The following is a 26,559-nucleotide window of genomic DNA, read 5'->3' on the forward strand; positions in this document are numbered from 1 at the left end:
ACCTAATGAGACGTGGGTGCCTAGAGGGAGGGAGCTTTCTGTGACAACTTCTGTACAGGGCAAAGAGTGTATGTAGTAGGGCCTTACTCAAATAAGTGGTGTTTTTGTGTGTGTGTGGGTGGGTGTGTGTGTGTGAGTGTGAGCAGGGAGTGGGCTATCTCCAAACATTTCTCTGCAGGACAAATCTAAATAAAGACAGCTGTGGCAAACATGCGATAAGGGAAGGGGAGAACTCAGCACACCTCAGATTAGTCCCTTATAATAGTATCAAACAACAAAGCGTGCACATTCTTCTGGTACCCAGCTGCCCCAAATCCCACTGCAAAGTGTTGCAGGAACAATCTTTGAATTCAATAAGGGGAGTTCCACCTCTCAGTACAACAAAAATTCCAAGATACAAATTAAAGTATTATTTCTATATTCTTGATTTAAAACAGCACATGTTGTGTTCCCTTCAATAATGAAACTTCTTCATGGCAAGTAAAAATGTGTATACATTTTCATAACCGGTATGGTCACTAGTATAACACTTCCAAATTGATATTGATGTCATGCACCTGGCAAGGAAGCTTCATTTGACTGCCCTCAACTGATCGCCAACCTGAAAAGGGTCTGGTAGGGAGTGAAACGTGTGTGTGGTAGGGTCCTGTCAACCTAAATGGGTGTTAATGTGTACAGGTAGAGTAACCTTGCTGTCAACACTTCTGTACAATGTGAAAAGTGTGCATAAAATGGCCTTGGCCTCTTAAGGGGGTAAGTATCTGGAGTGGGTGAGCCCTCTGCATTGTGTAGTAAACTACTTCTCTGTGGTGCTCTACTGATTGGAATGTTGATGACATCATAGAATGCCTGGGGTGACTCTCTGGCTCGTAACGTCAGTTGATCTAGTCAGGCTGAGCTGATGAGAGCTAGCTCCTGGTGGGGTTCTACTTGTCTACATCTGTACTTTATATCTTGGAAGGAACTTACAATAAAGGAACCTATATCTACAGTGGACTCTGTTACTTCCTTTACCACAGTTTGGCGACGTTTCTTAAGAAGGATGAACCTACGCGTGAACTAAGGAGAAAGGACAACTACGGAACTTAAAGACAAGGAACTAAAGACTTTATGGACTCTCAAACTCAAATTGAAACCCAAAGGTAACGCCCCAGCCAACCCCACCAGTGTCCGTTCCACCACCTGGACAGCCTGCAATCTGGGTGCATGTTACCTGTTGAGCCTGCGACCTGGGCGTTTCTTTCTGTCTTGCCTGCTGTCACCTTGCTCCTGTTGCAAAAGTTAACTCTTCCCTGAGGTCTGCTTTGTTTTTTTTATTTGGCCTTCATTCAGTTTGGGAAGTGTCAAGCGTTGACAGAAGCTGGCAATTTATGTGTGAGGTGGTTTTACAGCTCAAGAAACAAATGCTGTGAACGTTTTTCAAGGTTGAACTACAGAGACGGGTCAATCACTCTGGCTGTGACTGTGTAGCATGGAAAACTTCTTTAAGGTAGGGCGCATGTTGGCATATTGTATTGCTTAGCGCTTTGATTTCAAAACGCAGCACGAGCTGTACATGCCACAGCGCGCGCATGCTTTCAGCCGTTTTCAGCCGTATGTGAAGACTGGACGGCATGCTTTCATCGGCATGGCCCTCCGACAACACTTCTCTTCCCGTGTGAAATTTCATCGCTGCATCGGCATGGCCCTCTGACAACACTTCGCTTCTCGTGTGAAATTTCTCACCTTACTGACTGTTGATGTCCGTTGCCCGACGGTTGGCTGGGAGCTATCTTCACGTTTGCTCTGCTTCCTCCATCTGATGACGTCTCTAGAATGCTTCGGGGTATTGGTGAAGCCGCATTCTTTGCTCCTGTGACGCCTTCCTTGGAGAGACTTTCCTCACGCTCCTTACGTCTCTATGACTGACGTGGCGGCCATTTTGTGTCTGTTTGGTTGCCAGGACAACAGCTTGCTCCGTTTCTTGTGTCTGAGGGCAGCTGTTTGTTTTCTTCACGACGCACTTAAGTGGGCAAATTTAACTATAGAAGTCGGAGCGCATCTTTTACATTCCACACAAATCGTCGTTTTTGAAGGCGTTTATCTAGCTCTGGTGCCTGCAATTACCAGCAAGGGAAAGGTTCTGAGGGCAAGTGTTTTCTTCATTTTTCTTTATGATGCAGTTATTTTCGGAAATGTTTCTGTGGAAGATGGAGCACATCCTTTCATCCCTTGACTTTTCTTCGCTTTTGGCATTCAGTAAACAACCTAATACCTTGTTTGTGTGGCAAGTTTCAACTTTGACTGTGGACACCAGTTCTGATCTCACTTCGATCTGCAAGCCTTTTGCTGGGACACATCAAGTTGATCTTATGTATGTTCTGTTTTGTTTTTCGTCTGGACGTTTGGATCCCGGGTGAGAGGTCGCTCACCGGAGCAAGATTTATTTATTTATTCATTTATTTATGCATATTATTCAATTTAGTTTTTTTTTTAAGGGGGTGTGTGGCAAATTTATCTTGCTCTAATTTGAAATTCTGTATGGTGTGTTGGTCATGTCCTGGTTGGATGTTGCTGGGTAGTCAATTCTCATCCTTATTTTTAAGGTTGGTTTCCTCTATTTTACTCTAGGTGGTCTGTGTGTGGGTAGTCAATTTTCATCCGTATTTTTAAGGTTGGTTTCCTCAATTGCACTCTAAGTGGTCTGTGTGTGGGTAGTCAATGCTCCAATGTTTTTTTTTAGGGTTCTTTGAGTCTGCGTCATATGCTTGGTGGTAGTCCATGCCCCATTTGTTCCCAGGAATATAGTCCTGTGGTGTACCCTACTTAGGGGAGGTTGTGTGTTTGAGTGGGTAGTCAATGCCATTTCTATGTGTTTTCTGTGGTAGTGGTCTGTGTGGGTAGTCCATGCCCCATTTTGGTTCCCAGGTATTGTCCTGTGGTGTACCCTACATAGGGGAAGTTGTCTGTGTGGGTAGTCCATGCCCCATTTTGGTTCCCAGGTATTGTCCTGTGGTGTACCCTACATAGGGGAAGTTGTCTGTGTGGGTAGTCCATGCCCCATTTTGTTCCCAGGTATTGTCCTGTGGTGTACCCTACATAGGGGAAGTTGTCTGTGTGGGTAGTCCATGCCCCATTTTGGTTCCCAGGTATTGTCCTGTGGTGTACCCTACATAGGGGAAGTTGTCTGTGTGGGTAGTCCATGCCCCATTTTGTTCCCAGGTATTGCCCTGCGGTGTACCCTACTTAGGGGATGTTGTGGATTTTAGGGTAGTCAATGCCCATTTCAGTTCCCAGGTTTTCTACCCTGCGGTGTACCCTTTTGAGGGGAGGTTGTTGATTTGTGGTAGTCAATGCCCTATTTCAGTTCCAGGTTGTCTTTCCTGTGGTGTACCCTACTTTGGGGAGGTTGTGATTTTTAAGTATTAGTACCCTGTGTTCCCTACTTTTGGTGGAGATTGTTTAACATCGTTGTTTTTTGACACTCTGCTTCTGTCAAAGTCTACCTGCCTGAGATTCGTGGCCAAGGGTTTCATGTTGGTGGGACTTTGGGTGAGGAGTTTTTATTTTTCTCTGTCAGATTGTTTTGTTAGGGGAGCTTGTAAAGGGTCTGTGTCTATGCTTGCCTTTGTTTTTTTTCCAGGGGGTTTTCTTTCTGGTGTATCCAGTTGGCAGTGTGACTTTTTTTTTTTCTTTGCTACTCTGCTCTTTATTCATCCATGCCATGTTTTTACTCTAAGGGAAGGGGATGTGGCATATAGTAGCATTTAGTAGTTTCTTTCCATCTAGAATTTAGCATGTTGTTCTATTTCTGCTCATACTTATGATTATAGTATTTCTGTTCATGCTAATCATACCTCATGCAGTACTTGTTGTACTTTATTTATTTGCGTACTTCACTTTTGTACTTTTATGCAAATGTCACACTTGAGGTATCTTTGTCTGTGTTTTCTTCTTTCTTTCCTCATTCACTAAGGAGAGAGGATGTGTAGTAAACTACTTCTCTGTGGTGCTCTACTGATTGGAATGTTGATGACATCATAGAATGCCTGGGGTGACTCTCTGGCTCTTAACGTCAGTTGATCTAGTCAGGCTGAGCTGATGAGAGCTAGCTCCTGGTGGGGTTCTACTTGTCTACATCTGTACTTTATATCTTGGAAGGAACTTACAATAAAGGAACCTATATCTACAGTGGACTCTGTTACTTCCTTTACCACACATTGTAGAGCTTTGGCCAACTAAGGGGGTGTGGGTTTTTTGAGGGAGTGGTCACTTCCTGAAAACTTCTGAAAAAGACATAGGGTGTATGTAGTAGGGGCTAGCACATCTAATTGAGCTTAGGTGTCTGGAGGGTGTGGGCTATAAGTAAGTTCTTCTGTAGGAGCTGTAGGGTGTGCATAATAGGTTCTTCCTAAATATTTAGCCTTATGAATGTGTAGAGAGGACTCTCTGGGAAGACTTCGGTAGAAAGAGTGTGCATTGTAAGCATTGGCTATCTAATGAGGCTTGAGTGTCTGGAGGGAGTGGGCTCTCATTAAAGATGTACATACATGGCAAAGGGTGTGCGTAATAGAGGCCTGCCCACCTCATGGGGCATGGGTCTATGGAGAGAGCGCACTCCCTGTTACTACTTTTGTACAAGACATAGTGCGTATGTAGAAGACGATTTACCCACCTAAGGGGCATAGGGGTGTGCAGAATTTGCTCTCCATACAGACTTCTGTAGAAGGCACAGGGTGAGTCTAGAAGGAGCCTGGCCATCTAGGAGGCTTGGATGTCTGGACGAAGTTGGATTTAAGGGAAAACATCTGTAGAAGGTGTAACCTGTACATTGTAGGGACTTGGCCACTCACATCTCATTGATTGTGGCTGAGAGATCCCCCTAACACAATGGGTCTGTGACATTGCAAAGTATATGGTAGTTGGGTTTGATGAGGGATGGGTCTAGCTGCAAAGACCCCAGTGCAATGCATTGGCTGTGTGTAGTGGAGTTTGGTGAAGGCCAGGCCTGTCTGCAAATGACCTCTGTACAGGGCAAAGGCTGTGCCTAGTAGGGTTTAGCGAGGGACTGTCAAAGGCTGTGTGTTCCAGGGTTTGGTGTGGGACAGGCATGTCTGCAAACACCTTTTTTTCTGGGTGAAGGCTGTGTGTAGTAGGGTTTGGTGAGGGACTGGCCTATCAGAAAGACCTCTCTACAAGGTTAGTTCTGTCAAGAGGGTGTTGAAAAAAAGGGGAGGTCCAAAACAGGTATTACCCATGCAGTTTCCCACAGGGAAACTGAGCAGTGCTACAGCCAAAACAGCTGAACGGAATTACACCACATTTATCACAAAGCTAGGGGCCAAATGTAGGTAGCCAAATACCGGTCGGTAATGGCCGAAAATCGGTAATTTTGGCCGTTACTGACCGGTAATTGGACATTGAGATGTAGGGCACACAAAACAATTCCGAATCGGTAATTTCTCCGAATCTGTAGAATTACCGAATCGGTATAGTTACCGAGTCAGTAAAAATACTGAGTCGGTAAATATTCCGAATTGGTAAATTTTCCGAATCGGTAAACATTCTGAATCGGTAAATTTACCGATTCGGAAAATAAGAGATGGAAAAATAAAACTTTTGAGTTGTAGGTGACCCCTAAAATACCGAATTTGCTTCAAATTCGGTATTAAGAGTCGGTATTTAGCATGGATTGAAAGCAGGTAGGAACCAGGTGCAGGCTATAAAATAGGGCCCCAAAATGCAACAGTGTTACCAGAATGGGGGCATTCCACCTCATAGCAAGGCGGCTACGGCTACAGGCTGCAGGAGAGAGGGAATGGAGAAGGGAGGAGCAGGTCTACAGGCAGAGGATCACACTCTTCCAACTGACTGAGCCAGAGATCCTGCAAAGGTACAGGCTGCACCCCCAAACCATCCTAGACCTGATTAGGGACCTGCACCCACTCCTGTAGCACCCTACACCAAGGGCGCACGCCATCTTACCCCATGTACATGTGCTCTGTAGCATACACCTGCTTGCATCTGGCAGTTACCAGAGTGTTGTTGCTGCAGTAGGTGGGGAGTCCCAGAGTTGCCTGTCCCGTTTCTTCAGGAAGTTTCTGGATGCCATGATGCAAAGAATGGAGCATTACATCTGCTTCCCGGACACTGATGCGGACCTGCTCAGGACCAAGACTGACTTCTACCTAATGGCAAATTTTCCACACGTGATTGGCTGCATTCATGGGACCCACATCCCAATATGCCCACCTGCTGCCACTGAGTACATTTACAGGAACCGTAAGTCATCTCACACAATAAATGTACAAGTTATCTGTGATGCCAAGTACATGATCACAGGCATAGTGGCCAGGTACCCGGAAAGCACCCACGACTCCTACATCTTCCAAAACAGTGGGATATACACCCGCCTGACAGCAGGGGAATTTGGCGAAGGATACCTGCTAGGTAAATTACTGTGTGACACTCCCTTGATACATAATGCAGAAATGTGTAAATGTGTGCCTGTGAGTAATTGTTTTCTCATTTCACATTAGGGGATAGTGCATATGCCCTCCGTTCTTTCGTCCTGACACCCTACCTCAACCCCACAACCCCCAGACAGGGGTTGCCTCATCCTCACATGTCCACTCAAATTAGCCAGCCTTACTGCCTGCGCCCATGCACTGCACTGCGTGATGCTTGTGGTTGGGCATGATCATTGTCTGCTGTGCCAGCGCCTGTAGTGTAGCGTCTGCTGCTCCTCCGTATTTCTGGGATAGGGGTGCTGCTCCTTCTACTGGTATTGTCTGTGTCCCCTAAACCTTCACCTCCTGTGGTGGCAGACTGGTTAGTCAGCAGCACTTCCATTGCTGTAGTGACTCGCCTCATCCCCCTTGTCAGGTCTGTGCAGCAGTGCACCAGCCCTTCCTGCATAGCAACAGAACGGCGACACAGCAGTGAAGTCGCTGTTGCAAGTCGGTGCATGCCCCTTGTCTGCTGTTGCATATACTGCCTCTCCCTGCGCCTTTGGGCTCGGTCCTCGTGTAGTTCATCACAAAGAGACAACACACACTGTGACATGTCCCTGACCCCATTGGCCACGTCCCTCATGCTGTCCGCCATAGATGTTATCCCCTGGTTCATGGTGTCAAAGTTTTTGTTCATATGGCGCATTTGTCTGTGCACTGCACTAATTGCTTTCGCCTGCAGGCACTGCACCTTGACCATCGTTGTCTCTAAGCCACGGAAGACACCCTCATCATGGCCAGTGGAGCCTGCCTTCCGGACCCTACGGCGTCTTGTGCCTTCAGTAGCAGTGACAGGAGTGGATGGAAGACCAGCTGTATGTACTGCCATTGACTCTGTTGGTATCTCACCCTCCCTTTCCTTATCAGAGGATGTTTGTAAGATTCTCTGTGGAGGTACATCATGTAGGAAGGTACCTCCTGACTATGGTTGACCCCAACTTTTTGCCCTGTGTTTTAGCTGGTTTTTGACATAGTCGACCTGGGACCCTGCCAATCAGGACCCCAGGCCTACTGCTCTCTCTGTAAAATGGATTCCATGTACCCTAGGTGCATTTACCATTTGGTACTGGGCCACCTTATCAGACCCTGTAACTCAGGGCATAGGTGTACCCAGGGCATACCAGGGGCTGAAGCATGTATTATACCACCCCTGGCTGGCCTCCTAAATTTGACACAACTAGCTGCATGACAGCTTGGGCAAAGTCGTGTAATCACCCTTTGCTGTAGATATAGTATACCTATATCTAACCCTAAAAATGGACACACAGATTCCTATCAGTCACTCCTATGGCAGGCCTTGACAATCCTGAAGGCAGAGTGCTTGGAATCGTGTGAGATGGTGCTCTGGCATGAGCTGAGCCTGTCTGCAGCTTGCGGAACCAAGTCCTAATAGCTGTTCCATGATAACGCATACCATATACTCTTAAGTGCATTATAATCCTCGCGGTTAAATGCTATCTTTGGTATTGCTTTATCAAAACATGTCGAGTAAGGTGTCATACGAATTGGAATACTAACCCCTCGCCAATTCTGGCGACGGGGTTAGCATTCCACCCTTCTGTCGAGGGCGGTGCTAGCACCGTCCCAGACAGGGTTTTGTGTATCCTGGGTAGGCAGGGCTTTACAGGAAGGTGACTGCTGAGTGGCACCCCGGTGCTCACTACGCATAGGCCGGTCAGAACCAGTTCCAGGGGCACACCAGCCCCTGGCCTGGGGGAAGTCCGGCATGGGTGAGGGGTGTAACCACCCCCCTCCTAGTCCCACCCATAGGCAGGACCTAGTCGACGGGTCAGCCCCTTTTCTTAGTATAAAGATAGGAGCGGGCCCCCTGTTCAAATTAGATCATCTTTGGAATCAAGACACGACTTTCTGCGAAAGGACATCAAGATTTCTTCTTCAAGATTCTCCCTTGTGGCTAAGGAGTAGTCACCCTGCATCCGCAGGCACTATCAAGAACACTGCGGTCTGCTGCAAGTCCTTCCTCAGGAATCCGACGACACAGCTCGAAGAGACCCGGCTTCCCTGGCACCTCTGACCTCTACAGCCAAGCTGAGAACCGTGAGTGCGACGAGACCTCGAGGGACCGACGATCGCCAAGACTGCACGACTTCTTCACAACAAGCCCGCCGAGTGTCCCTCTGGTGAGTACTTTGGGGTCCGAGAAGCCCCGACCCTGAGCAGCTCCAGCACCGAAGATCAGCTCTCCAGCATCTCCACGATCTGCGTGGGGCCCTTCTGCTTTTTGCTGCTCACTGCGTTGTTTGGCTACTAGCCGGCTGGCTTGTGGCCTTCTGAACGACGCCCAACGACATCACTGCTGCTGGTCTGGTTGCTCTAGATTGGCCCTTGCTTCCTTCTTCAAGAGAAGCACCCCGGACCCTCCTGGTCCACCCCAGACGCCATTTTGAGTCCACCGCGTGGGCTTGAATTTGCCAAGGCTTTGTTGCCCAATCCTGGGTCCAGCGACGCCGACAGCTTCATCCATCGTGGGACAGCTCGCTCCTCCATCCTGGTCGCCGACAACGCCTCCTGGTCCGTGAGATCTGCAGAGCACAGCGTCACCCACTCACCTAGTCGAGGTGACTACCATCCGGTGCCCTCCTGGTGCCACCTGACTACTGGCTAGTAGTCACGAACTTGGTCCCCTCTGCTTTCAGGTGTCATCTATCTTCAAGATCCAGGCTTGGATCACTTCGAACTCTCTTCACTGGTCGCCTGCCAGCATCTTTCTTCCAGGCTCCTGGTCCGTCTACGAGGATTCCCGACGTCTTTTGAGACCTATGCAGCTGCAGCCCCTGGGCTAGGTAACTTCGGCATTTCGGTGCCCCAGCATAGCCTCACTATCCAAGGGTCAGAATCCACTTTCGTTTTCCTCCTACCAGGTCGGGTTCGCCCGAGAACACTTACTCTGTGAAATCTAGCTACCATAGACTTTGTCCCGCATCACGCGTGAGAGTGCACACTCTGCACCCGAGTCCCCTGGGTCTCCTAGAAGTAATCTAACGATTCTATAGTCAAGTCCTAGCGATTCCAAAGCCTATTAGTACTGTACTTACCTGCTAGTAATTTCGCATTCCACTTTCAGAGTATATGGTTTTCTGTGCCCCTCGGGCATTTGTATATACTGTGCTAACTTAAGTATTTTCGTAAGAGTTTTGTTTTGTGCTTAGTACCCTGTCCTCATAAAGAGTACAGGGCTGTTGTGATTATAATAAATACACTGTTTATTTTCATAACACTTGTGTGGTGTCCTTTCACTTGGTGTTCAAGGGGTATATGTGTGGTATAACAGCTGGCTTAACACGCCCTCTCGAGTCTTTAGCCTTAGACTGCTCGTATCCACGCTACTAGGATAGCTGGTCTATAAGGTTGACTTACAACCAATCATCAATAAGGGTTGTTGGACTGATACATAGTGTTCACTAGAATAGTGAGCACTGCATATCAGGCCACCTTCTCACATTGGTGAGCAGCGGTTGGGATTTGAGCTTGCTGTTGTTTTACCACACGTATCCTAAGAATATCTTGTTGAAAGATCACATAAGTACTTGTAGGTACATATAACTTAGCTTAGAATACTCTGAGTTCTACTGAACCAGCTGTTGCAGCTCCTCAAGGCTTAGCACACCTTGGCTGCAACTCTTAGCAAGGGATCAGTAGGCAAACACATAGTGTAGGTAGGTGCATCACTTACACCACACTAGAAGCATGTCTAACCTCGGAGAGTCTACTGAGACCCCTCTGGTGGTTGAGGACCCTCCACAGGCCTCTTCTAGATATGCAGCCCTTAGCTTCCAGGAGATGAGACAAGTGTGTACCTCCAGGAAGTTGAGACAGGGGTCTAACCCCACAATCCCATTTCTGATTGGTCTCTTAGAGACTTATGATGCTAGAAAGGCTGAGAAAACTCTTAGCTCTTCTCATCCAGAAGGGGACATGCCAGCCCTAGAAGGAACCAGGGGTGACCCAGATCTCATCCATCTCTCAGGTGAGGAGGATGATGATCAGGAGACATCTGGGGATGAGGCCGACAAAGGTCCAGAAGTAGTTAGTCAGCTAACTAGGGACAACTTAAGCAGGCATGAGAATGGTACTAGGAGAACGCTGGGACCCCTCTCAGGCCAGCTTAACATTGGGAATGGACGAGTTAGGTCTCTGTCAAGAGGCTCTGGCAGATCCCTTCAAACCAATGGCTCTCACCACTCTTCTCAGAAAGGGATGACTTCCCCTCAGAGGAGAGTGTATGAAGCTAAAGAAAGAGCAGTCAATCTGAGGATTGAAAGGGAAGAACTTGCCCTGGCCAAAGAGAGACTTGCCTTTGCTAGAGAGCAACAGTTAAGTGGGGTAGTCCCCACTGGTGGCAGCAATATACCTAGCAATAGGGAAAGGAGTTTTGATACAAAGCACCTGAATAAGATAGTGCCCCCCTTTAAACAAGGGGATGACATCCACAAATGGATAACTGCTTTGGAGAGGGCCTGCACTGTGCAGGGTGTTCCCCAAAGTCAGTGGGCAGCTATCTTGTGGCTCTCCTTTGAAGGTAAAGGTAGAGATAAGCTCCTCACTACTAGAGTTGAGGACGCTAACAATTACCAAGTCCTGAAGAATACACTGGTTGATGGGTTTGGTTTAACCACTGAACAGTACAGGTTGCTGTTCAGAGACACCCAGAAAACTCAGTCTCAGGATTGGACTGACTTTGTTGATTGTGCCACTAAGGCTTTTGAAGGCTGGCTACTGGGTAGTAAGGTTACTGATTTTAAAGGATTGTACAATCTAATTATGAGGGAGCAAATCTTAAGTAATTGTCAGAACCAGTTATTACACCAGCACCTGGTAGACTCTGATCTGACCTCTCCACAGGAATTGGGTAAGAGGGCAGACAAATGGGTCAGAACCAGGGTCAGGCCTAAGAACCAGGGTGGTGACCAAAAGAAGGAATCAACCAAGCCTCAAGAGAAGGGTGGGGATAAATCCACAGAGAAGACTTCCCAAGGGCCCCAAAACTCCAACAAGGGTGGTGGGTCCCAGAACACTCCTTCAGAACAGAAGAAACCTTATTGCCATACCTGTAAACAGGTGGGCCATTACAAAAGTGATGCCAGTTGCCCTAAAAATAGCAATAAGGGAAATATACCCCCAGGTAATACTCCTAAACCTCCTGTTACCACTAGTGGTAATCCCCCAGGTGGTGGGAGTGCCCCCAAGAATGTGGTGGGCATTACTTTGGGCAATCAGGAGGACTATGGCCTAGCCAGGTCCCCTAACAACACTCTTGTCTGTGAGACTGGCATGGGGTTTGCCAACTTCACTACTGGACCCCACATTTTGGGAAAGTATAGACAAGAGCTCCTAGTCAATGGTCAGAAAGTTGAGGCATTCAGAGACACAGGGGCCAGCATCACCATGGTGATTGACCATCTGGTCCCCTCTGCTCAACTGACCCCTGGTTTCAGCTATCAGGTGACAGATATTCATGGAGTGAAAAGGAGGCATCCCATGGCAGTAGTCAAACTCAGCTGGGGTAATGTCACAGGGCCCATGAGGGTGGCAGTGACAGATAACCTACCTGCAGATTGCTTACTGGGGAATGACCTGGAACTCTCAGCATGGGCTGAGGTGGAGCAAGAAACTCACTCCAGAATGATAGGCCTATCCAGACAAGTTAGTGGGGCAGTAATAGCTACAGCCCCAGTCCAAGCACCATTCCTCCCTGAAAAGGTTGGAAGGGCAGTGGTAGCCACTACCCAGGCTCAGACAGACTTTCCAGAACAGGATAGGAGGGCTGTGACAGTCACAGTCCAAACACAAACTGAGTGCCTTCCTGAAAAGGTTGGCAGGGCTGTAATGGTCTCAGCCTCTACTCAAACAGATAATAGAGTTGTGAAGCCTGAAACTATGGATCACTCCACTCAGACAGAGAGTATTGAGGAGGAAGAGAAATCTCCCTCTCACCAGACTTTAGGAAAGGATCAGCCTCCTCAGGGAACTGATCTGACCCCTTGTGAAGGAACTTCCCCAGAGGTAGTCAGGCCTAGCCTGGCAGAGCCCCTGATGTCAGTGGACCCTTCCAAGGTGGGACCCAGTCTGGAGCAGGTAACCTGCCCCTCTCTACCCTGCCTCAGTCAGCCCAGGGCTGTGGAGGTCAGGGAGGCCAGTGGTGGACCCCAAAGGGCCCCCTGTCCAAACGAACCCCTTAATCAGCAGATTAGGATCACTGAAGCTGGTAAACCTAGCCAAGTGAAAATAAGTCAGACTCCTGAGGGATCCCCCTTAAAAGTAGTTAGGGACCTCCCACAGCTGGACACTGTTGGGCACAGCCAAACATGGGGCCTAAAAACCCCAGACCTGACCTGTCCCTCCAGTAAGCCAAACAGAGGGACTCAGCCTCCAGCTTTAGGTAGCCAGAGGCTGACCCTGAGAGCTCAGTGCATCTCAGCTAAAGAAAGAAAGGCACAAATGATGAATGGTGATTGGAGGAAGTTGGGCCCAAAGGTAGAGGAGCCTCACTTCAGTACTCCATCCCAGCATCAGCCTTCTTCTTTCCCAAGACACACCAAAGACAGAGATTCCCTATGGTGGAGACCCTCAGATACCCTTAGGGTGAGGGGTTGCTTAGTGGACCATGACACAGGGGGAAACCAAGCCAGAGCTGGTCCTTCCTTATATGGCCACTTAGGTAATAGAGGCTTACCTGGACAAGGATAGCCTTATCTCCTTTCGTTTGGGGGGGTTGTGTAGGAAGGTACCTCCTGACTATGGTTGCCCCCAACTTTTTGCCCTGTGTTTTAGCTGGTTTTTGACATAGTCGACCTGGGACCCTGCCAATCAGGACCCCAGGCCTACTGCTCTCTCTGTAAAATGGATTCCATGTACCCTAGGTGCATTTACCAATTGGTACTGGGCCACCTTATCAGACCCTGTAACTCAGGGCATATGTGTACCCAGGGCCTACCAGGGGCTGAAGCATGTATTATGCCACCCCTGGCTGGCCTCCTAAATTTGACACAACTGGCTGCATGACAGCTGGGGCAAAGTCGTGTAATCACCCTTTGCTGTAGATATAGTATACCTATATCTAACCCTAAAAATGGACACACAGATTCCTATCAGTCACTCCTATGGCAGGCCTTGACAATCCTGAAGGCAGAGTGCTTGGAATCGTGTGAGATGGTGCTCTGGCATGAGCTGAGCCTGTCTGCAGCTTGCGGAACCAAGTCCTAATAGCTGTTCCATGATAACGCATACCATATACTCTTAAGTGCATTATAATCCTCGCGGTTAAATGCTATCTTTGGTATTGCTTTATCAAAGCATGTCGAGTAAGGTGTCATACGAATTGGAATACTAACCCCTCGCCAATTCTGGCGATGGGGTTAGCATTCCACCCTTCTAGAGGGAAACGACATGTATGTAACTGTGAACCCCGGTTAAAGTTAAACGAAGCCTCAGCTCCACAAAATGGATGCTGCCACCAGAGACACGAGTCTGACCCCCTGCAGCTGGGAGTCCTTCCAGCGAGGGGAGCCTGGACAAAGGGTTTCCTGTCGAGGGCGGTGCTAGCACCGTCCCAGACAGGGTTTTGTGTATCCTGGGTAGGCAGGGCTTTACAGGAAGGTGACTGCTCAGTGGCACCCCGGTGCTCACTACGCATAGGCCGGTCAGAACCAGTTCCAGGGGCACACCAGCCCCTGGCCTGGGGGAAGTCCGGCATGGGTGAGGGGTGTAACCACCCCCCTCCTAGTCCCACCCATAGGCAGGACCTAGTCGCCGGGTCAGCCCCTTTTCTTAGTATAAAGATAGGAGCGGGCCCCCTGTTCAAATTAGATCATCTTTGGAATCAAGACACGACTTTCTGCGAAAGGACATCAAGATTTCTTCTTCAAGATTCTCCCTTGTGGCTAAGGAGTAGTCACCCTGCATCCGCAGGCACCATCAAGAACACTGCGGTCTGCTGCAAGTCTTTCCTCAGGAATCCGACGACACAGCTCGACGAGACCCGGCTTCCCTGGCACCTCTGACCTCTACTCACCTCTACAGCCAAGCTGAGAACCGTGAGTGCGACGAGACCTCGAGGGACCGACGATTGCCAAGACTGCACGACTTCTTCACAACAAGCCCGCCGAGTGTCCCTCTGGTGAGTGCTTTGGGGTCCGAGACGCCCCGACCCTGAGCAGCTCCAGCACCGAAGATCAGCTCTCCAGCATCTCCACGATCTGCGTGGGGCCCTTCTGCTTTTTGCTGCTCACCGCGTTGTTTGGCTACTAGCCGGCTGGCTTGTGGCCTTCTGAACGACGCCCGACGACATCACTGCTGCTGGTCTGGTTGCTCCAGATTGGCCCTTGCTTCCTTCTTCAAGAGAAGCACCCCGGACCCTCCTGGTCCACCCCAGACGCCATTTTGAGTCCACCGCGTGGGCTTGAATTTGCCAAGGCTTTGTTGCCCAATCCTGGGTCCAGCGACGCCGACAGCTTCATCCATCGTGGGACAGCTCGCTCCTCCATCCTGGTCGCCGACAACGCCTCCTGGTCCGTGAGATCTGCAGAGCACAGCGTCACCCACTCACCTAGTCGAGGTGACTACCATCCGGTGCCCTCCTGGTGCCACCTGACTACTGGCTAGTAGTCACGAACTTGGTCCCCTCTGCTTTCAGGTGTCATCTATCTTCAAGATCCAGGCTTGGATCACTTCGAACTCTCTTCACTGGTCGCCTGCCAGCATCTTTCTTCCAGGCTCCTGGTCCGTCTACGAGGATTCCCGACGTCTTTTGAGACCTATGCAGCTGCAGCCCCTGGGCTAGGTAACTTCGGCATTTCGGTGCCCCAGCATAGCCTCACTATCCAAGGGTCGGAATCCACTTTCGTTTTCCTCCTACCAGGTCGGGTTCGCCCGAGAACACTAACTCTGTGAAATCTAGCTACCATAGACGTTGTCCCGCATCACGCGTGAGAGTGCACACTCTGCACCCGAGTCCCCTGGGTCTCCTAGAAGTAATCTAACGATTCTATAGTCAAGTCCTAGCGATTCCAAAGCCTATTAGTACTGTACTTACCTGCTAGTAATTTCGCATTCCACTTTCAGAGTATATGGTTTTCCGTGCCCCTCGGGCATTTGTATATACTGTGCTAACTTAAGTATTTTCGTAAGAGTTTTGTTTTGTGCTTAGTACCCTGTCCTCATAAAGAGTACAGGGCTGTTGTGATTTTAATAAATACACTGTTTATTTTCATAACACTTGTGTGGTGTCCTTTCACTTGGTGTTCAAGGGGTATATGTGTGGTATAACAGCTGGCTTAAAACGCCCTCTCGAGTCTTTAGCCTTAGACTGCTCGTATCCACGCTACTAGGATAGCTGGTCTATAAGGTTGACTTACAACCAATCATCAATAAGGGTTGTTGGACTGATACATAGTGTTCACTAGAATAGTGAGCACTGCATATCAGGCCACCTTCTCACACATCATGCCTCTTGGGCCTGAAGATTTCAGACACCTCTGAGTCTACTGGTGTTGCAAGTTGTTGAGGCTCATGTCGAGGTGAGTCAAAGAGCAGAGGAGATGATGGCAGTTGCATGGTGGCTGCCTCTGCTGTGGGAGATGCTTGTGTGCAGGGTGCTGGAGGTGTTGCTGTGCTGGGCCCTGCATCCCTGGCTTCTTCCTCACTCCTCTTACCTGTAAGTAACTGGGGCATTACCTCCTCGTAAGACTCCCTCGCCACCAGAGTTATGCAGTGAGCACATACCCAAGCCCAGCGGCTTCATGGAAACTCACCAGAAACCACAGACAACGGGACAATGTAAAAACAAGAAGGGGAATCCAAAAAACAACATTTGGACACCAACCAAGAGAAAGCACAGAAAGCGAGATCAATAAGAGCCGGGAGGATCAGCCCTCAGAACCGCCCAGCAAAGACCTCAGCAGAAAAACCACTCCATACCACCGGAAGCGATTCAGTAACAAGAGAGGGGAGGGCCAGGAAGCGACTCAACAGACATAGTCGGCCCAGCAGACAGGCAGACCCCAGGGATTCTGACTCGGCACCCGGGAAGATAGCACAGAACCCAGTGCAAAGGAGGCCAACACCAGAGGCTGCGTAACCCACCAACACCGGGGCGAGAGAGAAAGAAGCAAGAAGATGCAGGCAGCCCCAAACAGAGCAACTCTTCCCTCTGGACACAAACAGCAAGAGAGCAGAATCCACTCCAGACCAAATGACTGGAGGGAAAGTAGGCAAAGCATGAACTTTTTCTTGGTATGCTCTGGGATCCTGAACCTTGCTTCCTCAGATCCAGCCTGACAACAAAAAGAAAAGAAGAAGAAGGACCGGGCAGCCATGCAGACAGATAACAAGAGGAATACGCCCCCTGACTTGCCATGTTGACTCTATTTGTTCTGCACCAAGACACGCAGCCTGCAAAGGCAGTGTGTGAGTGTCAGGGTACTGGGCCTCTAAGGGTGGCACAATAAATGCTGCAGTCCTTAGAGGCCTTCTCTGGTCACAGTGCCCTGGTGCCTGTGGTACCATTTACCGGGGACTGACATGTCACCAGAGATGCCAAGTGGGTTAGTTTTGGGGAAAGAACACAGGCCCTGGGAACCTGATTGGCAGGGCCCGAGGGCAGACCAAGAAAAAGTGCATCAGTTGCCTGGCAAAAAGTGGGGGTGGGGGTTACTGCAACAGAAACCCACTTTCCTACAGAGGCCTGACCTGATAACTGCCCTTTGGCGTGGGAACAGCCGCCGGGATGCCGCCGGCAAGCCCTCACCAGCGCTGGCACCCATGTGGCAGAAAGGGAGACTGAGAGGCGTAGGATGACACAGTTCACAATGGACGGAGGTCACAGGTACCGCCTGTGCATCAGGGGCAAGCCTGAAGAGTGCCTGGAGGGAGGGAGAATCAGAGAACCCCCGTTGCAAGCCCACCATGCCAGGCAACCCAACCCCGGCAGAGAAGCCAGGTGGTAAGCCGGCCGTGTTAGGCACCGCCCCCTCACAGGATAGCAGCTGTGACCCCAGGGCCCAACAGAGCGCTCATAAACACAGCAGGTCCAGGGAAAAGTGCAAGGGACTGAAAAACTGCCTGCAGATCATGAACCTGCAAGGGAGCAGAGATGGTAAACCCAACAGGAAAGCCCCAAAAAGGAAAGCCTGCAGGCGGGTAATGAACCCACACCGAGGAGCCTGCTACCACCAGAGCCCGCTAGTGCAGGGCTGCCATACAGAGAACAACACGAGGGGCCTTAGTCACAAGGTGGGGTAAACACCGAATGCCTGAGCCCACTCATGCAGGGCCTCCTCCTTAGGGCTGTGGGGCATGCTAGAGCAGGACCTTGCTCCCACTTACCAGCTCTGGAGAATCTGCAGCGCAGAACAAAAAAGTGGGATGGATCAACACTCCCCTTATACTGGGTCAGGGGTGAAGGTGGTCGGCCATGTTGGGGAGGGGTGGGTGCATGGGATGCTATTTGCTTTGGAGGGTTCTGGTCTGTGGAGCTAAAGCTCACTGCGTAACTCTGGTGGCGAGGAAGACTTACGAGGAGGTAATGCAGTACCATTTGCTCTTGGGACTCTGAATGATTGTATTGCATCAAAGCATCAAAACATATTTTAGTTGTCTCATGTGGGACACGGACGTGTTTGTCCACATGGGTACCATGCTACACCGTGTAGATATACGGTTTGAAGAGTGTTGTGCTTGCTTTAAGCTTACATTGGAAGTGTTTCCATTTCATGAGTGATGATCACTACAGTGCAGTTATCGTTCTATGCAACGGAGCGCTTAACAGAATGATGGGTAAGGAAAGACAAAGGTTAAAGTGACTTCGTAGCCTAGTAAAAATGCCTGTTAAACTGTTACATTTTGATCTAAAAAAAAAAAGAAATTCACCAGGTATTGCTAATTGAAGTCATTGCAATTTGTCAACTTGTGTAATTGCACAGTGATGTCATCCATTTTATATTTTCAGAAGTCGCATTGATTTTTCAGTGATGTCATAGAACATGTCTTGAGTGGGTTAATATGGCAGGTAATAAAGTGCTTGATGGGAAAGGAGGGACAGTTATATCAGTTAACTTTAAATGGTGAATTTCATTGTTTTTGCGAGTTTAAATGTAATGTTTAAACTGATATTTTCACCCAACTGTAATGTCAATTTAACCTTTGTTTTTAGGAGAATTTCACAGGTTCTTTTTAATGTCAAGTAAGATATAATAGCCATACCTAACTTTAATGTCACTTTAACCATTTGTTTCAAGAATTTCTAGGTTTTTTTTTTTAAGTAATTTTTTATTACCATACCTTACTTGGTCTATCCCGTACCGCGTGTGGCCTTCAGTTGGGAATTTCTCAATTTAAAAAAAATAAAAGTAAGATATAATAGTCATACTTAACAATAACATCAATGTAACCTTTTTCAGTGAATTTCTAAGGCTTTTTCTTTCTAAAGTAACACTTTCATACTAGATACTAGGTCTACCCAATGCGGCATACGGTTGAACGCCGTGCTCGTCTTGGGTTGGCCAAATTGCCCTGCCTGCTTCTGGGTAGTGTGTAAACCCCTGTACGAACCCACCCAGCATGTGCATAACATTTGTCAATGTGCAGCACGGGGTAGTCTCCTGTGAATGGCCAACCCTCCACAGCATGCACAGCCTTAGCTCTCCACAGAGTGGGGTATGTCGCAGGGCCTGACCCCCCATGGAAGACCAACACCTTGCTGCTCATGGCTTCAGTGCATATCAAGGAGTTGACTGCTGAGCCTGGCCTGTGACAATTTTCTGCGGCCAACCGCCCATGTGCAACAGACTCCTTGCTACACATGGTATTTGGCTGTATGCACTATGAGGCTGGCTGCAAGGTCTGGAGTGCCCTGAGGTTCTACTCCCAATCTACATGGGCAGCCAAGACCCCTTTGCTGACCAGTTCCCCTGGTCTTGCTACGCTCCAAGACCTCAATTCTTTTTTTACTGCAGCACAGTACCACAAAGCTACAGCAAAATTACATGGGGTCCCATACTCACTCCCATAGTACCACTGTGGTTTTGCAATGATGCAAAAAAAATCTTTTTAGTTTGAATCCAGTGGGTGTCCCTCTGAACCCACTACAAGGGCTTGAGGTTCATGGCACCCCTATTATGCCCTAATTTTTCAATATTTCATTTCATATGGCATGAGGCCCTAGCAATAAAATGGCACCTGCAACTTTATGTTCGTGTTAAAGCCAGCCATTCCGATTCAATTTTTTGAGTGGGAGTTCCACAGTGGTACAATGTCACCTTCATTTCTCAAAAACTGCTGAACAGATTTACACCAAATCACAAAACAATGGTTTCTGGGTAAAGATCTAGGGCCAGATGTAGGTAAATCATTTTTACCCATTCTGAAATACCGAATTTTACCGATTCGGTATTTTAGAAAAGGTAAATGGTACGTAGGTAAAAAATCGGTAAAAAATACCGATTCGGTAAAATTCGGAATCCCCGAGTCGGTATTTTCCGAATCGGTATTTACCGAATCGGCAAATACCGATTCGGTAAATCCCATTCATTCTTATGGGCCTGGATGCCCATAGGAATTAATGGGATTTACCGAATTGGTATTTACCGATTCGGTAAATACCGAATCGGTAAATACCGACTCCGGGATACAAAAAAGCAAGCAGTTGAGCCACCAACCAATCAGGTGCGTCCACCCCGCTCCTCAGCCAACCAACAGAGCAAGCAACCAATCCTGTGCATCCACCCCACCCCAGAACCAGGAAGTGACCACACCCATGCAGGTGTAGAGTAACTGAAAACCCAGGAGAGCAGTTACACACTGACAGGCTGTTGTTTAGCTGAGCTGTGCAGGACTAAGAAATGGAATCCCAGGACAATCAAAGGGAAGGTGCAGAGAGGAAGAGGAAGATGAAATTCAGCACAGGTGAACTCCAGGTGCTGGTGGAGGCGGTTTTCAAGCACTAACCCAAGATTTTTGGAAAGCAGTCTCTGCAGGTAGCAGAGGCTGTGAAGAGGAACACCTGGCTGGGGATCCAGTCCAAAGTAATTGCAATAGGAGTGACAACCAGGGAAGTGGACGATCTGAAGAACAGATGGTACGATCTCAGGATCATAACCAAAAAGAAATTGGCACCAAGAAGTAAAGAGGCCAATGCAACTGGTGGTGGAAAGAACAGGGCACCTGCTCTCACGGATCTTGAAGAGCTCGTGGAGTCCACACTGGAGCCTGAGTGCGTTGTAGGAATTGGTGATGCAGACAGCTCAGCCCGAGCTGCATCAAAGAAAGGTAAGGGACATGTCCATCATTCCCCACCCCCTGCCTGTCTCCCTCCACTCATGTGACTGTGTGTTGAGGTACTCCAGTACAGGGTTTAATATCCACCTGCAATGCATGATGGTAGTTGTAGTTTAAAGTATTCACATCAGAGCAGGCAACATGAAAGAATGTCAGGCATGCCACACAATACAAATAGAGAAAGGGGAGGACCAGGAAATAGTGCAAAATAAATGTGATTTATTATAGTAATACACGGTGAAAGCACCACTAAGCCACTGTCCATATCTGTCCACAGGAGAGACTTCGCGCATGACAATGCAGGAGAGGGAGGAGCCATCACGCTGGAATAATTACGCCGCCACCGAGCCAAGAGTCACTTACCTGGTAGCTCCCTTGCTGGGAGAACGCCGCCACCGAGCCAAGAGTCACTCACCTGGTAGCTCCCTTGCTGGGAGAACGCCGCCACCGGAGCCAAGAGTCAATTCCTGGGGAAATCGCGCCGCCGCTCCGGGACTACAGTTCCCGGCAGGCAACGCGGCGGCGCGCAACAGTGACGTCGCGCCAGGAGGCGCTTCATAACTGCGACAGAGCCGGCGGAGCGGGGGAGAGCTGAGGAGCCATCACGCTGGAATAATTACGCCGCCACCGAGCCAAGAGTCACTTACCTGGTAGCTCCCTTGCTGGGAGAACGCCGCCACCGAGCCAAGAGTCACTCACCTGGTAGCTCCCTTGCTGGGAGAACGCCGCCACCGGAGCCAAGAGTCAATTCCTGGGGAAATCGCGCCGCCGCTCCGGGACTACAGTTCCCGGCAGGCAACGCGGCGGCGCGCAACAGTGACGTCGCGCCAGGAGGCGCTTCATAACTGCGACAGAGCCGGCGGAGCGGGGGAGAGCTGAGGAGCCATCACGCTGGAATAATTACGCCGCCACCGAGCCAAGAGTCACTTACCTGGTAGCTCCCTTGCTGGGAGAACGCCGCCACCGAGCCAAGAGTCACTCACCTGGTAGCTCCCTTGCTGGGAGAACGCCGCCACCGGAGCCAAGAGTCAATTCCTGGGGAAATCGGGCCGCCGCTCCGGGACTACAGTTCCCGGCAGGCAACGCGGCGGCGCGCAACAGTGACGTCGCGCCAGGAGGCGCTTCATAACTGCGACAGAGCCAGCTACGCGGGACGCGAGCGGGACGCCCGGGGCGAAGCCCGGGCAAAGGGCGGGCCCTCTTAGGCCCTCAGAGGCCTGAGGAGCCTGGCCTGTGCCAGGCACCCTGCTCGGTTGCGATCAGCCAAAGGACATCGAGACTGCATAACTGTAAGTTGGCTGCCACACAAATTTGAACTCTTGTTGCACAGGGTTTGGCCCGGTAATTGATTATAAGTTGTATACATCCGTTTAGCGTGCCATATATTGGACCTGCCATGAATCACCCAGAGACTAGAAGTATGGCTTTAGTTGGGGCAAAAAAACTTACTGGCACCCTAGATGATTTTATAGTGCGCACGCATGCCCTTATTGATGAAGGGATCATACTGATGGACAGAAGGGTGTCCCAAGATTTAGCCATGGCAAAGCGTTCCTCTCTGGGTCACATTGCACAAGCTTGTACACCTAATAATGTATCTGTCCCAAAGTCACTTGTAATGGTTCACAAAGACCAGGGCAGCGATTTACCTGCCTCACAGGAAGGTCTGGAGGCAACCCCAAATCTTTCTTTGCTACTGGAAAATGGCCCGGTGGCAATAGAAAATGAAACCATAGATAGTACCCTAATAGAAAGGGGGAGGAAGGAGGGGGCTATCCCTAAATTAAAGAGTAGTAAACAAAAGTCGACTAAAACCACTACTCGCAAAGGGAAAAAAGCCCAGACTGGTAAGACCCATGACCCAATCCAGCCGGATCCCACCCCATTAAATGTATGCACAAACCCAGACGCTCATACTAATACTAATGGTGCCGCGGGTGGCCCCCGGGTAAGTGTGGGCATAACATTAAGTTTGCCAGATGAAACTATCTTGGATAGCAGTTTGGAGGGGATATTGGAACTAAGTGGGGTAGTTGATAATCAAGCTGGAGGGAACGAAGACAGCAGTAGCCTAAGCATGGTTAACAATAACATCTTTGCAATGCTAAAAATTCTCTTGGAACCCATTGAGGTCAGGCTACGATGTCTGGAAACAATATTGACTAATATCCATAAAGATATTAGTGCCCCTAGCTTTAATTTGAACAATAAAGTTCCTGAAAAGAAATCAACTACGAATAGACCACCCACAGCCGCTAAAAGCGATGGTAATACCAATCTATCTTTAAAAACTACCTCTATTCCACCTCCAAAACCCACTACTAACTTACCTCCAAAAGTTATACCAACACCTAAAAATCCCACCGTAATTGACCAAACAGCGCCACCCACGCAAATTCCTAAGGATAAAGTTAATGAAGAAAAGAGGGAGACACGTAGAAACATACATTTACCACCAGAAGCCTCAACATAAGTTGTGGTCCTTACTGGAGTACCCCAACCTGCTGATAAATCATATGAAAATAATGGGGGACTAGTAAATAAAACAATACATTGGCTAAATGATAACTATCCTCTCCCCCCGGCCTTCAAAAGCAATATCCTTATGGTTGAAAGGGCTCCCTGGGTGGGGTACAATAATAATAAAAAAAGGATACAAGGTGACTGTGTGGTAATAACATTTGAGAATCCCCGCACCGCAGAATTTATTACATCAAGGCCCCCAAGAAATTACGGTTTGTCAGTTGTGGCTAGGCCATTATCCTATTTTTACCCGGAGGGTGAACAACCGGATAATAGGTGGAGTTGGACCAGGGAAAATCGACGCCATGGTGGTAATACTGGCCAGTTCCCTGATAACAACTACCACAATACACTGTGGAATGGGAGGCATGATGATGGCTGGAACATTGTGAAACACAAAGGCAGGCCTCCTTTTTTTCACCCACAGGGTTATGATCCAGGATGGATAGGCAATGCCCAAATTCCCCCGTTTTTCCCATGTTATAATCGGTTTGACTGCTTGAAAGCAGTGGACTGACTCCCCAAGATTAAGGAAGATAACCGGTTACCTATTAATCCCGCAGTCTTGGATTCTACAAGCTGTCTGGGGGATGAGGAAACCACAGAAATACAGGGGGGGAATGAGCACATACAAGAGAGCCTGGCCAACAGTTTAGGGGATACTGTAGATGTGTCTTCTGTAGATAAAGATTCCTGCACGGTATTATTTTGGAACGTGGCTGGGTTAAAACAAAAGATTACAAATCCAAGCTGGGATGAGGCCATTACCGACGTGGGAATACTAGCCCTTCAAGAAACTTGGGCTACCACGCCGATACACCTTAATGGCTACAAGACATACTTTACCCCTGCGGTGGGCGGAGTATACGGAAGACCCAAGGGGGGGTTGATTGTATACATATCTAATCTCTTAGTATATGATAAAATTGTTTTTTCCCCTGGATCCAGCTATTACCAAAAAATTGTGATATATACAAGGAAGGGTCCAAAGATGGTTCTTTTTAATTTCTATAATAACTGTTCAGATAGCATGATTAAGGATGTACTTGACACACTAGCCCTAGAAATGCAAAATGAATTTGACAAGAGTAAGAGGGCGGAAGTTATGTTATTATGGGGGGGTGATTTTAATTGTACTCTCTGCAAAAAGGGCCAAAAGGGTATTTGTGGTCTAATGCTGGAACAAGACGTCAATTTGACGCATTTTGAACACACCCTACTAGGCGACTTACTGAATGAAATGATTTTTAACTTTAATCTTGGCTTTGTAAACGAATTAGCACACCACACAACGATGTTTGCCCCAACCTTTGTCGGGCGGGGTGCTTCAACCATTATTGATTTTAGCTTATGCACACTTAGCTCTGCAAACAGATTGATTAGAGCAAACATCATGGATTTACCATTGAGTGATCATCTGCCACAGGTATTAAAAATGGAAAACTTATTTACCGTAGCTGACATTAGAGAATGTCAGAACCAAATGGTCCAGGATGTAAGGGTGGGTGCTCAAAATGGTTACAACCTTAAATGGAGCAGACTGGTCCCAGATGATTTCCTGCATAAAATACTGACTAACTGCATGAGTAGCTTTTCCATCTGTTTAGATGAATACGCAGAAAAATGTGAAATAATAACCCATTTTAGCATTATTTCTAGTAAAATTAAGGAAGCACTGTGGGTTAATAGGAAAAATTCCCTAAAGTCCAATAGGAAATGGTTTGATAGGAAGTGCACTAGAGCCTTAACAAAGCTTAGATATGCAATTCATAATAGACCAAAGGACGTAAACCAAATTAGAATTGCAAGGAAGGACTATAACCTAGCATTAAGGGAGAGGAAGACCTCGATAAAAAGGGAGGCATGGGATAACCTATGCGACGCATCAAAATCGAAGGATCCGGCTGCTTTTTGGAGGGCTATCAACACCCCCCTCCTATATGAACAAAAAGCACGCATGGAAATTGCCATCTCAGAAGATGAGTGGGTGGCCCATTTTTCCTCCCTTTATATGGCTGTGGAACTAACCTCGGAAGTAGGCCAGGAGATGGGGTCGCTAAATCTAGACACATCTAGAACCCTGACTGTAACCCTTCCTGAAGTTACAGCAAGCTTAAAGGCGACCAAGGGGGGCAAAGCAGCAGGACCAGACGGTATACCAGCCGACCTCTATAAGGCTAACATCGAATTATGGGGGCCACTGTTAGTTCAGCTCTTTAATGCCGTTCTGGCAAATAGCCCAATACCTACCTGGTTTACATCAACAATAGTCCCAATATTTAAGAAAGGGGACAGGCTAAGTTGTACATGCTATAGGCCAATCTCCTTATTGGACTCTTCTATAAAAATTCTGGGAAGAGTGATTTTAGCTAAACTACAAAGCTGGGCCAATGAAACTGGGGTGTTAAGTGACTTTCAATTTGGGTTCCAAAAGGGCCTAGGGACCATAGAGCAAGGCTTGAATCTCTTCACCTTGCAGCAGAAGTATATAAAGGTCAAAAAACAACGTCTATACCTCACATTTGTTGATCTATCATCAGCTTTTGACTGTGTGTCACACATTAAGTTATGGTCAATTATGGCTGACTTGGGGGTAGACAATGCCATTATATGTTTTCTGAGAGAGCTGTATTCTGGGGCCACTGCCAGTGTCAGATTTGGGAAAAATGGTGAGTGCAGTAGACAATTTGGGATCGGTCGGGGTGTGCGCCAAGGGTGCGTCTTAGCCCCCTTCCTATTTCTGTTGTACATAAATGGAATGGAAAAGCATCTCGTGCAGGAGGGCAGGGACATGCCCATGGTGAGAGGTAGGCCTGTCCCTGCACTGATGTACGCTGATGATGCTGTCCTAATGGCGCGCACCCCAATGGCTTTACAAAGTTTGGTTACAGCCTTCAATACCTTTATGCTTGACTTAGATTTGAAAATCAATTGTTCTAAAACTTTATCTATGTACTGCGGGTCCAGAACAAACAAGCATGTGAAGCAAATCTTTGTAAACTCCAATCCCTTAGAAAGGACCCCCACCTTCCCTTATCTAGGGATATTGTTTCATGAAAGCGGCTCATGGACCACAGCAATTCATGCTAGATCTCTGTTATTCTCTAAGACCATTATGGCCCTAAAATGTTTTATGAAAAAATTAGGTAAAAAACCCATAAAAGAGATTTTAACCGTTTATAATGCGACTTGTATATCTGTAGCCATCTACGGGGCAGGATTATGGGGTTATTCAAACATCACCTCAATTCAA

The sequence above is a fragment of the Lissotriton vulgaris genome, chromosome 3_1 (assembly GCF_964263255.1).
Source record: "Lissotriton vulgaris chromosome 3_1, aLisVul1.2, whole genome shotgun sequence".
Taxonomy (NCBI): domain Eukaryota; kingdom Metazoa; phylum Chordata; class Amphibia; order Caudata; family Salamandridae; genus Lissotriton; species Lissotriton vulgaris.